This window comes from Centruroides vittatus, unplaced genomic scaffold (genome assembly GCF_030686945.1).
Source record: "Centruroides vittatus isolate TY-2023 unplaced genomic scaffold, ASM3068694v2 scaffold_932, whole genome shotgun sequence".
NCBI classification, from domain to species: domain Eukaryota; kingdom Metazoa; phylum Arthropoda; class Arachnida; order Scorpiones; family Buthidae; genus Centruroides; species Centruroides vittatus.
The window spans coordinates 1,317,440-1,334,457 of record NW_027122721.1 but is presented as its reverse complement, the minus strand read 5'-3'; the positions used below and the strand labels follow the sequence as shown (position 1 = coordinate 1,334,457).

The following is a 17,018-nucleotide window of genomic DNA, read 5'->3' as shown; positions in this document are numbered from 1 at the left end:
AATTAACAGAAAATGGTATAAAATTTAAATATTTAACTATATTCTGCAGAAATTCCTGAGTGTTTTTTTTATATCTAAAAAAACGAGGCCTTAAGGCATAATTCTCTGTTGATCCAACTTATGTGTTTAAATTGATTATTTACTTGTTTTTTGTTGGTTCCTGAAGAGTTTTGGCTTTATATTTCAAGTTTTTATTATAAATCTTCTTAAAATTTAGCTTAGAAAAGGAGAGAATGTACGAAGTTTACTAGATGCTGATCATGATCTACAGCTAAACTGTGCAGAATATTAAGAATATTTGCAGATACGAGCGTAATATTACGTAAATTTATACTTTTAAGACATAAGAAATATATTTTTTTGTATTTTCATGACTTCTAGAACACTTTAGGCAACGTGAATAAAAGAAAAACTTTTATTTTTCTACCTTTTCAAGTTCTTCTCCATAGAAGATAATGATAAACTTCAGTGATTTATTTCTCATTTTTCGACTTATTTATTGCGAAAAATTTAAAAATTTTTGATGATTTTGATTCTTTATGCATGCCAAATTCTTTATTTAATATCGGAATTGCTTCTGATCTTTAAATTTTGCTTCAAATACGTGTCAAGGTACGAGAAAAATGAAAGATAAACTCAGTATATAAGGACTTTACAATCCTTACGTATTAAGATTTAAAGTCCTTGTATATAAAAGTCCTTTCTAAACAAAATAAACTGCATTTTACACGTTTACTGGTTTTCCTATAATTCGAAATTTGAGTGCAAAAAATTGTTTGAAAGGTGAAAAATACCTACAGATTTTCGTAGCATCTCTGAGTACTTGCCTTTATTTTAGATAGAAAAATCTTATAATATTTAATAAAATTTTCATTAAAGTACGAATAATACGTTTAATATTGAAGTTAAATTCGATTTTAACAACATTTCCAATAAAATATTTGAAGAATTAATTACTTAAAAGCGCAATTTAAGGCCGGGATCTAGCATTTTCTCTATGGCATTTCCTTGAAGAGGATCGTTTACGAAAGGGGGTTTTCACACGTAAAAGTATTTAATATCAATTATATTTTTCATTTTTTTTAAAAGATAAAATGAAGATTTAAAAGCGATAAATTTAATAATTAATATATAAATTATATAACTGATAATTGATGAATTGTAAGAAGATTCATACATGAATGTAAGCTTATTAGTATTAAAGAATAGAAAATAATTGTAAACTCCGGGGAAAATCCTGTTAAATAAATGGAATTAACAATTGAGTTTTTCTTAAAAGTTAATTATATTTATGAGAAACGTGAAAATTTTATAGAATTTCGTTGAAAATTTTCGCAATCTTTTATAATTAACAGCTTGGACAGATCCAATTTTTGAATGATAAACTGCTCATGTTTTATAGAAAACGAGGATAATTTATTAAATATTTTAATAATAATATATTAAAAAATAGCATTTTAAAAATTTTATACAAATATCTAAAATTTCCAACGAATTCTTCCATTAACTTTCCTATAATTCTGTATAGATCTAGGCCTATAGGCCACATTCAAATTTACACAATTAACGCTTGAAAATACCAGTTTTATATTCTGTAAAATCTAAATTAATTAATTTCCGTTCAATTCCAATTAAATATTGGCAAAATATAATTAAAAAAACCGTTCCAATCCTACACTTCATAAAGGCAGCCAAGAACTAGGATCACCTTAACATCACTTAAATATACGTAATTATAACTATAAAATTAAGTATTTATGCCTTTTTTTGTAATCGTAGGACCCACCGAGTAGGAGTTATTTAAGAATAAACCACGAAAAATTGGTGTTTGGATCAGTGAACCCATATGTTTCTTAGTAATGGAAATGACAAGTTTTGATGTCTTCTAGCCTTTAAATTTTATGAATTTTATAGTGTTTTAGATTCAAATGAAGCTTCTGATGATTCACGAGTATAAAATAAGTTAGCAGCTAACACAGAAATGCTTATAGGCCCATTGTTTTCTTTCGGTTCGAGTGATAATCCATAGAGCGTAAAATTAGAGCTTATATTCCCTCAGGCATTTTTTTATTAACAGAAGATTTGCGACAGAAAACAATGCTTTTCTTTAAGTTATCCGACGATGAAGCAACGACACTATTAAACTTTGTTAATTTATATTAATGAACTGATTTATTCTAGATTTTCCGCTTGGCATCTATACAAATTCATTCGATGATTGATAATAAAAGAGCCATTTTCTTGATGCTTATAACATAAAAAGATGAAAGATAAACACTTAAAACACTCCATTTGTTAATTATAATTACAGATAACGTATTATATTATGAGAAAAATAACAACGTTCATTCAGAAAAAAAAAAAAAATCTAGAATCAGGATCGGCATCATTAACAAACAATGCACTCGATCGCCATTCTAGATCCTGTGTTTGTATATTTACAAATTATGCAACACAGTAGCTGTTTGGCGTGTATATTCTGGGTCATTTTTTAAGGTAAAAAGCCTTGATTTATGTAAAAATTATGGATATAATGGCTAATTTTTATAAGCACCGTTAAGCGGGTTGTTGGCATCTCTAGTACTTTAAATGCTTAAAAATTAGCCGGTTTATCGTTATTTTAGTACAAATTAAGGCTGTTTTAACTCGTAAAAAGGCTTAAAATTGCCTCTAAATAGATACTGTGTTGTATAATTTACAGTTATAGACGTAAATAAGGCTTATATCTACTAAGTAGGAAGCGCGAAATGTAGTTTTTATAACGATTTTTAGGGGTAATTTTATTTAGAAATTAAGCAGTTAATTAATCCTATTTCATAATAAATTAATTATTAATTTTTAATTTTTATCGTAGAGTAATTGTAGAATTTCTTGGATATTTACCCGAAAAAAATCGAGCTTTCGACAGCAATTTTCCTATATTTTTTTATTTATTTAGTCTAATTAATGATTATATTTTAGTTGTTTTGGAATTTTTACTTATTTTGAAAGATATAAATACAAAAATATGTGGTCGACCATGAACAAATTCTTTAAAAATCCTGCTTTTATTCCGTCTTAGTCAAAGAAATGGACCAATGATTCTCAAACTTTCTACACTTCTTTAGTCGATTGAATACAACTTAATGATAATCGGAACTGATAAAGAATAAAATAAGAAAGTTTAATGAATTTTATTTACAAATAAAAATGCATTTTTCCTATTATTTTTCATGCGAAACAAGAGAAAAATCTTCCAGCTCAATGCTGCTTCTGATGCTCATTATACTGTTTTCTAGGTTGAAATTTAAGTCGAAATCGAAAAACAAGCTGCCAAATTTAGAAAAAAAGGGTCTAAGGATGTATTTTCTGCATTAATTATTCTAATTTTCCAATAAATTCTTTAATTCTAAAGGCCTCTTCCATGCTGATGCAAGCTCAAACAACTAAAGTCCTGACATAAAATCCTTTTGATTTTATGGAAGAAAAATACCTTTATTATCAAATTTACATGTTTATAATAAAATATTTACAAGAATATTTCGTGAATTCATACATTTACCACGCGAAATTTAAGATTTTTCCCACCCTAATCTATGAGTATTAATTAATAGAACGTGATTAAAGTAAGCTACACCCGGGCCTATAATTAATTATCATAGAGTAAAGTAGAAAGCTTCAATTAACGATTAAATATAAACCAAAGAAGAGTTATTTATATAAATATTTTAGTTATATTTACTCAATGGGCTATGAATTATATTAAAAGAATGTAAAGTTGGAGCTTACCTCTCGAATTTCCACACCTTTATAACGCATTACTTAATTAAAACAAACTGCAAAAACTCATAAAATTTCGTCAGTAAGGTGTGTCTGACCGAAATATTATGTGTTAATTAGTTATTTAAGTTGTTAGGTGCTTTATAAAACGAATGTACGGAGTTAAAAGTAGAATTTAATTTATATAAAATGAGTTTAAATTTTTATTAATTTAGGGGGATATTTTATCAATATTACAGCTTAAAATATTGAAAAAGTGCCGTTTAAAGTCATATCTACGGTCTTCTGCTGTTCGAAAAGTTTTGATATCTTTATTATCTGCAGAAAAATTCGAGTGAAAAAAGGGAATTTCTCCTGTTTTTTCAGGGGGAAAAAATGGAGGAATTTAAATGTGTATCTTGTTTCGAAGATAATTTTAAATGCAAGGAGTAATCATCTTCCGAGTTTAATTTTCTTATTAGTGTTTTTTAAAGAGAAACCGAGTTAACATCTTGATAACTAGAAGCGATTATCTCTTTACAAGAAATAAGGAAGTAATTTTTCGATTTAAAAAAACAGGGGAAAAAATCGTTTTTTTTTTAGATATTCATCTTTTACATTTTTCTAACTTCTCCCCCTTTTCATTTCTTGACTTTAAACGAATTGAAACAAGAAATTTCTACTGAAAACCTCGCACTCCTTTACTGGAAGCTCCTGGTATTGTTTATTTGTTTTCATTCCTAATAATTGCTACCATCGCCTTTAAGTCTTCCGATTGGTTTCGGGGATGTTAAGAGGTTGGGGGCCATATCTCTCGAACCAATGGTACAATACTATTGAAAATTTCCGGAAACATTTCCGTTCCATACACAAGCATCCCTGCAAAATTTCAGAAATTTTCGATAAAAAAGAGAGGAGTTATTAAGCTTCAAAGTAAGCGAAAAAAAGTGTCCCCCCCCGCAGATACACACGCTAACATTCGTACACACAGGGAAAAAATCCCCGAATTTTTTCAATTTCTGGTGATTTTAACGTCCCCAGAGTGCAAAAACGTAAAAATTTTAGGGGGAGGAGGTCATTTTTTGCCATATTTTTCCTCTGTTACGTAACAGAATGGAAGTAAAATAGCTTATTTATTCTTAACCCCAGCCTTTTTTTTATCGCATTAAATTACTATAAAAATATAATTTTAGATATTATAATTCGGTTTTTTCGCTTATTTTCTTTGATTTTTTAAAATATTCTTTGATATAAACAAGACAAAAGAGATTTTTCTAAGCGACGATTTATCATAAGAGACATCTGTAGCATAGGGTTTCTGGGATAAGAATGATATTCAATCCTTAAAATTGTTTTCCAAGATATTTTATAATTTCAGATACATTAGCAAATATGGTTATTCTAACATCTGCACATAAATGATCCTTCATAGATCCACACAATATTCACTTACTGATGGAGATGCTACTCTTACCAATATTTCATCTTTGACTACCGCTACTATTCTTGCTTATATTAAAAAGAATATGCTGAATTATTATATATCTAGTGAATATATATATAATATAGTACTCGATATAAATCTATAAACTTAATTTTTTTTATTATAATCATTTTTATAGATGATTTTTACCTTACTTCTTCCTATCTGAATTCATTGAGTGTAGGCATTTCCCTTCCCAAAAAATCGCATAAGTTACGAAAAAAATCAGTTATTTTATGTGTTTTAAGTTATATAAAAGCGTAAAATTCTTATAAAAATGCGAATTTAACATGAAAATTTTGTATTAAACTCGAATTTTTTGAGTTTTTAGGGTAGGAAAACCCCTTACATTTCGCATTCAAAATTCGTATAAATATACAATGATAACAATTATTTTATATATTTTATAATATATAAAAGTATAAATTTATATAAATATATATAAATATGAATTTAAAACGGAGATTTTATGTTAAATTCGAATTGTTTTGCGGTAAGAGTAAGGATTTTGAATTAAGATTGAGCATTGTTCTGCTCTTCGTTTGTAAAAAAGAACGGGCTTAAAAATACAGAAATGGGAATATTTTAATATACAGAAGCATAAAATTTCATACGAACAAGGATTTTACTTTCAAATTTTATAATATATACGAATTTTTTTGAATTAAGATGAAATATTTTGCTTTATTTCGCTTCTAAAATTAGTATAAACATAAAGCATTTTCTTACGTTTCGCTTTCCAAAAAGTCGCATAAAAATACAGAAAAAATCAATTATTTTAGGCATTTTATAAAACGTGCAAGCATAAAATTCTATAAAAAACACGAATTTAACATGAAAAATTTACATTAAACTCGAATTTTTTGCCTTTCAGAGTGGGCATCTCCTTGCATTTTGCTTCCAAAAAATCGCATAAAAATACAAAAAACTCGTCTATTTTATAAATTTTATGTAACATAATCCCTTAAAATTGCATAAAAAACACAAATCTAACATTTAATTTCGTATAAAACAAGAATTTTTACATAAATCACCGCAAATTTTAAGATGTAAACCATAGAAACTGACCTGTAGAATTAAATTCTAATTAATTAAATAGAAAAACAAAAAAAAAAGGGGAAAGATTTAAAGTGTTGCCGTTTTAAACAGGTCGTAAAATTAGTAAAATAAGATAAAATTAAAGAACGGGAACCATTCTTAATTCTTTTTTTTAAAGTTTAAAGTATGCCTGGCACAGGTATCATCATCGTATAACAGTGGCTCATACAAAACTTTTAGAGGTTAATTGTTTTGGTATTCGAAAGAACATTTAAAAATAAATTCCGTGCGTGCTTTAATTAACACAAATTGTTAAAAAATAATTGATGAGTACATTAATAATTTTCTAAATATTAAATATATATAACTTATACACACACACACACACACACACACACACACACACACACACACTCATACACCTGTCTTAATTATATGCTTCAAACTTAATTTAAATAGGAGAAATTTGTTTATAAATATATAAATTTATAATATTTTATAAAATTTCCTTGACTCTTTGATAATTTCCTACAATATTTATCGCATTTATTAATTAAATTTTAAGAATTTAAAGCTTTTGATATGAAATCTTTATGATTTTATTCGCTTCCTTCGTTTGAAGAATTGCATTTTATAATCATTTCGATAAATTAATTTTGATTTTTGATTTTTTTAAACGTAAATTCGGGATTTAAAATATTTAAATTCGAATTTAATCAAGTCTTAACGGTGGATAGAAACTGTCTGGCCTAAGATAATGTCATTTTCTGCCATGCCAACTTCGTTTTCTGCGCCATAATTTCCGTAAAAATTCGTATAAAACAATGATATTTTTGTTTTGTTTTTTTTAAATGTTATAAACTTAAAAATAAATTATATAATGCAATATTTTTGGAAGTTTTCGAAGTCCTCTTCACACTTAGAAGATAACAATGAAAATATGTCAAGTGCATTTGTTGTAGCATCCCATTGCTTTCAGTGTCTGTTGTCCAATGATCTTGCCAATTTTCGTAGGCTACTTTCCAAATATATCCTAAGCTTAACTCTAAAAACTTTAAAAATCAGCTCGTAAACTATGAAACGTCTCTATATAACTACAACTGTTATAATAAGATTTGCAAACTTAAAAAGTAAAGACAAAAAAATATATATATATTTTAAAAAAAAACCCAAATTTAACCATTACTCTAGTTTAAAACAGTCAAAAAATAACATAAATACGTCTTAAACATTAATTTCGACCTTAAATATTCGTAAAATTAATTATTTTTACCTAAATTCGCACGTAAATACGTTAGTCTTTTAAGCACATTTTTCTCCGGAAAATAGCCGAAAAAATTAATAAAATCGACTTAAAATACAAAATCGACGGTTAGAAATTTAAATTTATAACGTATTTCATTTTCAAAATTTGAAAAAACGGTCAAAAATAATCCGTTATTTCAAAATATCACGTAATGTAAATTTCAAACAATGCTTTGTATTTCTATAGGAAATTAGTTATATTTATTAGTCTTATTCATAAATATTCCATCTTCATTGCTTAACTATTTAAATTTTTTGTTATTTTTTCACGTTTCTGCATAAGTTATATATATATATATATGTTTTTTTTTTCATTGTATAATTAGCTGGTTATTTATCACGGAAGCGGAACTTCTATACTTTCTGAAAGAAAAAAAAAATGAAAAAAATTCTAGTAATATTATCTTAATTCTGTACTTCGATTATATTAATTCACGCCTATGAATATTTTATTATATATTTCCACCATTAATACGTCTGTGGTAATATTTCTTACCCCATTATTTTTAAAAAAATAAATCACCTCATTTGATTTTTGACAGTTTTTCTTCCTTTAGAAACTTTTAAAATGATTATTTATATGAAAATTTCATAAAATAATATTCATTTATTCATCGAAATTTACTGTTTTGGCTAAATTTCGTGAAATTCTTATCGTTTTTTCCTTGCCGATTTCATCCGAATTTACTGTTAAAATCGTCAGAAAAAAAATCACATTTTATGCTTAAAATTTCTATTTAATGACTGAATTATAATATTTCGTATATAAAATTTATTATTTTTAATTCAAATTTTAACAATTTCCATTGCTAAAGGCAGTTTTTTTTTTTTTAAATACTATTTTCCATTCTGATTTTTACCCGACTTTTAAAGTGTTAGAAATCATAATTTACACATAAAATTTCTGTTTAATAATTAAATTATGATGTTTTATACACGAAATACTTTACTTTCAATTAAAATTCAAGGATTTTAAATTAAAATTTAACAATTTTTCGACTGCATCTTACTGATATTTGCATGTATAACGCTCGCAAGAAGGTGATCGAAAGGTGATAAAATTGAATAAAATATAAACATTTCCGTAAAAAGTCTTTATTTTTCTGTTAAAATAACCTTTCCTAATTAAAATAATAAGGTTTTTTCGTAAAAAATACGACATTTTTTTTTTTATAATGATAAAGCCTAAAATCCCAGTTCCAAATTAAAATGCAGCTGTTACTTACCAACTTAAAACAATCTTTTTAAACTAGATTTTTCGAAGTTTGGAAACTTTATAAACCAATAAAACATTCGAGAAAAAAAAAGGTACCTTATAATAGCTGTTGTTTGTTTTTATTACTATTTATCACGCATGGATTAAGAAAATAAATTAACTATTACATAGAACAGTTCTTGGGTTTGTTGATATGAAACAAGCGCCATTTTTTATTTCTGTTTAACGTTTTTTTTTTTTTTTTCTCTCTCTCCTGAATTATAAACAAAGAAAAACGTTGATGGAGATAAGATTTTCTTATCCAAACCGCTTTAAGTGACACATATCGTGATATAAAATAACCAGAATGGATTATCTGCATCACATCAGTAACCGAACAAAAGCACGATTATCAGTAAAATATATTTATATAGATCGAAAAATGATAGATTTCTAGTTAAAGAAACCAGGTTTCTGCTTAAATATAATCATGATTTTAATTGGCATTAACTTAATTAACGGAAAATGCCTTACTTATTTTTTTAATGGTGATTTACAATTTGATAAGTAAACGTCCTTCTTCCTTCCATTTTGAGGTTTTTAAATCGAATATTTTTCTATAATTAATGAGGAATTGATGGAAAATTATCAATTTAAAAGTTATAGGCCTATTTATTTTTGATAATTTGTATTGTAAAATGTAGATTTTATGTATTAAAGTCGCGCTTATGTATGCGGTCGTTGTTGTTGTTGTTAAGTTAGAAAAAAGCGTAAAAAATGGCTAAAATTTTCGAGTCTTTAGCGATAAATTTGGTTTATTTTAAAATTTTAACGTGTAAAAATTGTTATTTTACTAAATTTTTATCAAAAAATCGCAAGAAAAAAGGCGATTTTCGAGTTTAAAAACTCCATTCTTGCGGGCGAATTTTTAAACATATCCGACTTTCGTCGACGTTTAAACGTGGAAAAATTACTTAAAATGATTAAAATTTTTGTAATTTTTAATTCCGAATTTATTCTATTTTTAATTTTTTAACCTTTTATTAATAAATCTTATTTTTATAATTACGTAAAACAGCAAAAAAAAAAAAAAAAAAAGTTCGATTTCTGAAATACAATTTCGTAGAGTCGACGGCGAAAAAGTGGAAGTAAGAAAGTCCTAAAAATAAGAAAATAAAAAGGAAAAATCCTATCAATTAACGAATAAAACTTGGATAAAAATAAATTCCATAACTAATTGTTCCTATGTGCTATTTATGAGACAATTTGCTTTATTGAATCGCTAACTTCCGATGTTTTATGAAATTTATAGCATTCTACTTCCATCTACTTAATAAATTATCCGAATATAATTTTTTACGTCACAGTAATTAACCCCATCCTATAATATTTCTGCATCTACTCTTCAGCCTACAAATTAATAAAATTTATTCTTAAAAATTAAATTCTTTAAAGCGAAATTAATTCGTATAAAGGCCTTTAACTTTTAAAACGTCTTTCTAACGTAGAAAAATGATAAAAATCTCGATAAATTTAACATTTTTTAACGTAAATTTCGCTTAAATATTTAATTAGGTTAGTCGAAATACTAGAAAAATGCCATTTTTATGAGATCCGAATCATTATTTAACCCGAAGAATTGATAAACGAATGTTTCTTGATGTTATTTATACGCTGCAGACTTAAATTTTAGGAATATTTACCGAATTTTTTAATTATTTTTTACGTAAAATTAAACTAGATTTACTCGAAATTTAAATTTTTAATCATTTTTTTCCCCTTTAAACAAATGCAAAATTACGTTGAAAAGATGATAAATCCGCATCTCGAAAAAAACTCATCCAGCATCCGCATCCGTTGATTAGGGACAAAAATCGTTGGATTATTATATGAAATTTCTTATTATATAAATAAATTCTTATAGAAAAATGTCTATAGTTGTTTAATTAAGTCGTTTTTTAAGTAATTTTCCAGTTTTTTCGGACGAATTTCGTGTTGGAAACTAGTTTCGGTGTAGGCTGAGAATGTGTGCGTACAGGATATAAATGAACAAACTGACGAGTTTTTAAGCTACTGTATGCGTTATTTTTCTTGATATTTGCTGGAAAGTAGGTAGGAAATATCGTAATATATAATTTTTTTTTTCTTGTTGATAAACTACATTTAGAATAATTCCTGTTTATGTTACCAATTATATTATGCTGTTAACACGGTGTAAAATATATTTACAACTTAGTTACAAAAATTTCTATTGTCTACCCCCCTTTTTTTCTAGTCCATCATCGTGTTTATTGTAGTCAACTTTTGACTTTTACGACTTAAAATTATTGTTCCTTTGTTTAAGAAGTGATATATTTTAAGATCTGTGATATTTATGTATACAATTTGTTTGTTTCTTTGCATTCATTTGGGCTTTAGACTTAAATGTCTACGTTTATGTGGCACCTTAACCACTGCAATGGCCGCTTCCTTACTTAAAATTGGGTAGGATAAGCGAATTAAACGTAATTTTCGGCAAATCTATCGCTTTTAAATCGATTTTTTTTTCGCCAATTTCTAAGCAAATTGCAATTTAAGATTAAAAGTAATCACTCCTTTACTTCTTTAGTAGATCCTGAAACGTTTCCTTGCTTAAAAATTGGATTTCATAAGCAAATTAAGCATAATTTTCAGCATATTTAGCGCTTATAAAATGAATTTTTTACTTGATATTCACTATAAAAATTCATTTATGGATTATAAGAATTTAATTAGTAGCTCCTTAATTTCTAAACTGGCTCCTGGACTGTTTCCTTGCTTAAAAATTGATAAAATTAGTGAATTAAACACAAGTTTCCTTGCTTAAAACTATACATAATAAGCAAATTAAATACGATTTTCACTATAAAAATCGCTTATAAATCAAATATTTTAGGCAAACTCTAATTTAATTTTTTAACCTCTTCTTAGCTCCTTAACATTTATAGTGGTTTCTGAACCGTTTCCTTGCTTAAAAATTAATAAAACAAGCAAATTAAACGAGATTTTAAACTGTTTTCTCACTTAAAAATGGATAAAATAAGCGAATTAAAGCAGATTTTAAACTAAAGCATCCCCCGTAAAGCCATTCTTTTCACGTATCTCTAAGCACATTCGAACATAAAATTCACTTATAATTTATAAAATAAGGTAGATTATCACATCCTTTTATATCTATTTAACGCTTTAACACGTCTCCTGTAAGCATTCCAACACAAAAGATTGTCAAGTTGTATCAGTCGATAAAGTTATCGATAATAACCAAGTTCGATTTATATCTATAAATAGAACGTTACGTTATGGATTTATAAGTGAATTTATTGGATAATATATAATAATAGTTAGAAAATTTTATAAAATATGCGTTAGAAAATCGATTAATTAATTAATTCCCCTTAAAAATTCCATAGTAAATTTGCTTAATCATACGAAAAAGTTAAATTTTATTGCCAAGTTCAGGGTAACGTTTGGCAAATTTACAGAAGAAAGTTTTTAAAATAGACCATTTAAATCTATGTTTAGTCGGTATTTAAGCATTTATCCAATAGTTTAAATAGTTTAAAACCTTTTAAATTCGATTATATTAGCTTTAAAATATAATTTCTACAACCATAAAAATTTCTGTCCTCCGTCCTCCATGTTTTCTATAATTTATTTTTTTTCTTTTTTTTATAGTTCGAATACTTATTTATAAATTTTATTATTTTCGTCTTGTTTATTTGTAAATAAACCCATTTTTTTAGTTAGTTTTTGTAGGAAAAATTTGGAATTTCTCCGTCTTCTAGAGAATATTTTTTGTCTGGAATTCTTCCACGTCTGGCGTAAAATTCGATCATAGTAAACTAGATGTAGCCCTATATTTTTTTAGTTACTAGATGACTTTTTTGTTCCCAAATTTCTTTTTTGTTAAAAGGGGTTAAAATTTTCATTATATCTCTTTTGTTTTCTCTGACAATAAACAATAATTAAACCGCAATGTGTAGGTTCGCCATTAACTTCTATGCTGGAGTTTCCGCTTGAAATATTTCTCAAATTTTACGAGCCATTTTTCCATCTCCCCTTTAAATATATTTATTTATGTATACAAGAAAATCATTCGTCCATAGATTTTTATACGAATTCTTGAAAGATTTTCTAAGTAAATATCATATAAATATATTTATTTGTCGTTTTGCTACTTAATCGCCATCTTGTTTTCTCTAATTTTCCACGCTGGATGGTGTTGTTTGCGCTCATTTTTCTCCATTTTTTTCGACAAATTAAGCTATATTAATAACTTAAATGCATTTTTATTCGTTTGCTAAGGCACAAAGATTCCTTGTTCTATATTTCCTCTACATAATTTACTTGTTATTGCTACCATTCTATCCCCTTCTTGCATGGTTGAACACCTTTTTTTTTTTCTTCTTTTAATCAAAGATCTAAGGCTTCTGACGGCTATTAAAAAGTAATAAATCCGTAAAATCTTTATTAAATATAATTTTATAACGTATTTTTTCATTTTATAAGGCTCAGTTGGTGGTGTAAACGTCACTTTTTCTACTATAAAGTCGCTATCTCTATGGCGGTTTTAATGCGGATTTTTCAAGTTAATTACTGATAAAAGTTGGGTTTAAATTAGTTTATTTTAAACAGGAATTAATCAAAATATTAATTTTCTAAGTGTCATTAAATTTATTACATGCTCCGCTGGGATTCGGACCTATCTAAATTTGTTTGATCGATTATTGAACCTTTGGAGTGTTCAATAACCGTGTTAATGTAAGTGCAAGAATAACCGATATTCTACTTATTTAACCAATCAGCATTAAGATAACATCACGAGCAACTATTCTTTCCTTTCCCCTGTCATCTATTATAACAACAAAAAAGTTTGATAGACGTGGCCTTAGACATACTTTATTAATTGAAAGACTCATTTATAATTCTGTTTACCTAAAAATAATTATGTTTTATGTAATAACAATTAAATTTATATATAAAATTTGATCTTAATAACGTTAGCAATCGATATAAATGTGCGATAATTAATTGGAACAGTTGAAAAATTTGGGTTTATTGTGCGACGGTTTAAAAATAAACACGCACTTTGACCTCATTCTTTTTGTTTTTTACGGATTTATAAAGCCTGTTCCGTATTTTATAGTATTTTTATCCACTTTAGATGAGTAGAAAAATAAATATTTTCGTTTCCAGTAGGAAAATCTACAGTAGTTTCCAATTTATTCGCCTACGGTAGCCTGGAAAATTTAGTTAATGATATATGTAAGTCGCACCTTCATAAAAAAGAAGAAGAAGAAGAAGGTAAAAAGAAAAGAAGTTGTGTATCAACTGTTGACAAAATTGGTTTAAAGTTTGAATGAGATCAACTTGGAAGCGGTCAAAAAACTTGTTGGGTAACATTTCTGCCCACTCCTCGAGAAAATTTAAGATCCCTCCAGGCACTCATCAGCTTTGGCTTTGCATTGTTGGTGTGGGAACCAGACACTCGCTGGTTGTCTTGTCTACATTTGTTCTTTTTTTATTTATTTTCTTTTTTTTTTAAGGTTCCTTTCCGACACTTTTGCATTAGAGTCGCTTGACCACTTGGTTGTATTGACCAAACGCGATTTGCGTTGCTCTAAAACGATTTTCAAGGCGTTTAGAAAGCGTAGATCTTGCTACGTTAACGTTATTTTTTTTTCTTGTTTGTCTGCAATTTACGTCACAGTAATTAACTCGAAAATAGCTGAAATATTCATTGTCAATTCTTGTTTTGAATAATGGGCATAATTCTTTTCGACAATGAAGACTGTTTTGTTGTAAGCATCCTTTGGAGAGAAAACCTTGTCTAAGCATCCTTCTGAACACTCGAGTGCACTATCTGTTGAACAATAAGTCGTTTTAATTGAATTCTTGAACATTCATTCCAATACATTGTTAGATTCTTGAACACCTTTCTCGAATGCAATTCCATTCATTCCCTCTTCTCTCTCTGATAACCAAATCTTTGTAAGCAAAAAAACAATGGAACGATTGATAGAAATTTATGCATTTTAATGCTTTAAACACTTAAAAAAACGTCCCGAAGAAACGTGTTTAATATACAAAAACTGTAAATAAACACAATAAAACAGTAAAGAAAAACTGCATCGTTGTACAAATCTGTAGCATACTTAGTATAAGTTTTGGCAAATGACAAGAGAACGTCTTAAGTAAAGAATAAATGATTGTATGGCGTGTAAAATGCAATAAAATTGCTCACGACATCTGTTTAACACACAATCAGGAATGAGGAACAGAGATAAGAACAATGATTATGTACAAGATATAAGTAATAGTATTAAAAAAAACAAGTTTTTAAGCTAAGTTTGAAAGACTTTTTGGCATTATTTATAATATATATAACTTTCGATACATCAAAGGATGTTGTTTCTTTATATATACAGCATGTGTGTGTGTGAGTGCGCGCGTGTTTTCTCTTTGCTACATTTTGCAACCGTAAAGTATTTCACGGTCAGAGATCTTTGTCACGATTGAAACGTCGGCAACTCAGACGTCTTGCCAGCACTATTTTCGGAATAAAGTGTTTGCAATTCGTCTTCGTATGGTTATAGTTGTCTTCGGGTCGCGTCAGAGACTGAACGCTATGTTAGAATAACATATTTCTATGCCACAACCGCTATTCCAAGTCTTCCTTTCTATCCACTTCTCCATCCTTTTGTATCGCTTTCCTGCCGTTTTTCCTCTTATTTTTTTAACTCTTCCGCACTAAATTTCGGTTTTTTGCGTTGTTTAAGATCTATAAATTTTGATATTTTTCAATTATTTCTTTACGGGACGAAGCACTTTATATTTATTTTATCCGCCCCATCTTTATCGTCTTTTCCATAAGTGCCAACGTGTTTATCTTTTTAAAATATTATTTTATCGATCGTTTTTTAACGATAAATTATGCATTTTTATATACTTCTAATTTGTTTACGTTTATAAATTTACATATTTTTTGATGGGTTATTGATAAGATAAAGCGCTCGATTATTTTCTTTCTTCGGCTGATCCGATTCCAATCGATCTTAAGTGTTGCTTGCCGTTTTTAACCATAATTTCATCGAGTTTATGTATTAATAATTTTTGTATATCTAATCTGCTAAAATCTACAATTTTAAACCAGTTTTTTTTTCACTGTTTTTACTTGATATAATCAAATTGATCTCGAAAGTTTCCTTCCATTTGTACCATGATACAACCGAATTTATCCTTTAAAAAGCGATTTATTAATAAATTTCCTTTATAATTTTACTTATTTATTCGCCTAATTTGCGTATTAATAATATTTAAGCATACAAATTCAGATATTTTCTTAAATAATTTTCTATAGGATGCTCTGAGATGATGCTCTTTTTTCCTTAATTACAATCAAATTTACACCGAAAAGTTTATTTTATTGCTAATTGAGTGTATCATCATTACAATTTTTACACGGATAATTAAGTTTTATTCGTATAAATTCATATAATTTAATGATTAATTTCAATATATTGACTATATTAGAGCAGGAACCTTAAGCTACGAGAAATAAGAGTACAGTTATTGATTATTTTAATGTTAATTTTTAAAAATTAATTCTAATTAAAATTATTTAACTAGCTGTAAAATAAATGAATTATTTTCATTAAATTGATGCTGTTTAATGTTGAAAGGAGTAAGTTTATTATATTAATTTTTACTTTTATTTAAAAGCCTGTTGACTGAAATTTTCTTTCTAACTTCTTCTCTGTTTTGCTTTAAGTCAGGAAAAAGAATTTGTATATATATATTTAAAAAAGCTTTAAAATTATTCTTAAAATTAGAGAAAGAATTGCACTAATGATCATTTTTTTAACACAGTAATTAAATTTAATACTTCAGCATTTGTGAATTTTCTAGTTGCAGCGCTCTTTTTTGAGAGATTCGGATCAAATGTTTTCCCCCAAAATTGTAAGAAAATAGGCAAAACAACTAATAAGTTGTTTTCAGATAATTCTCAAAAGAACTTATCTGTAAAGATAAAATTATCATCAAGTCAAAGAGAAAAAACTTTTTTTTACTTGTGTTTTTTTTTCTTCTAATTGAGAATTAAAAAATCAAGTATTATTTTTCATTAAAGCTGTTTATAAAATTTAACTTTATTATTATTATTATTATCATCATCATGACTAAATTCGTACCAATTAAGTAGAAAGTTTAGAAATTCGTGCTTATTATTATTATTATTTGATC

At 27.0% G+C, this 17,018-nt stretch overlaps 1 protein-coding gene across 4 annotated transcripts in view; it reads left to right on the top strand.

Moving 5' to 3' along the window:
* LOC136990416 (zinc finger protein rotund-like) overlaps positions 1-17,018 on the top strand; it is a 79,425-nt gene that overhangs the window by 32,541 nt on the left and 29,866 nt on the right. The window lies entirely within an intron of this gene.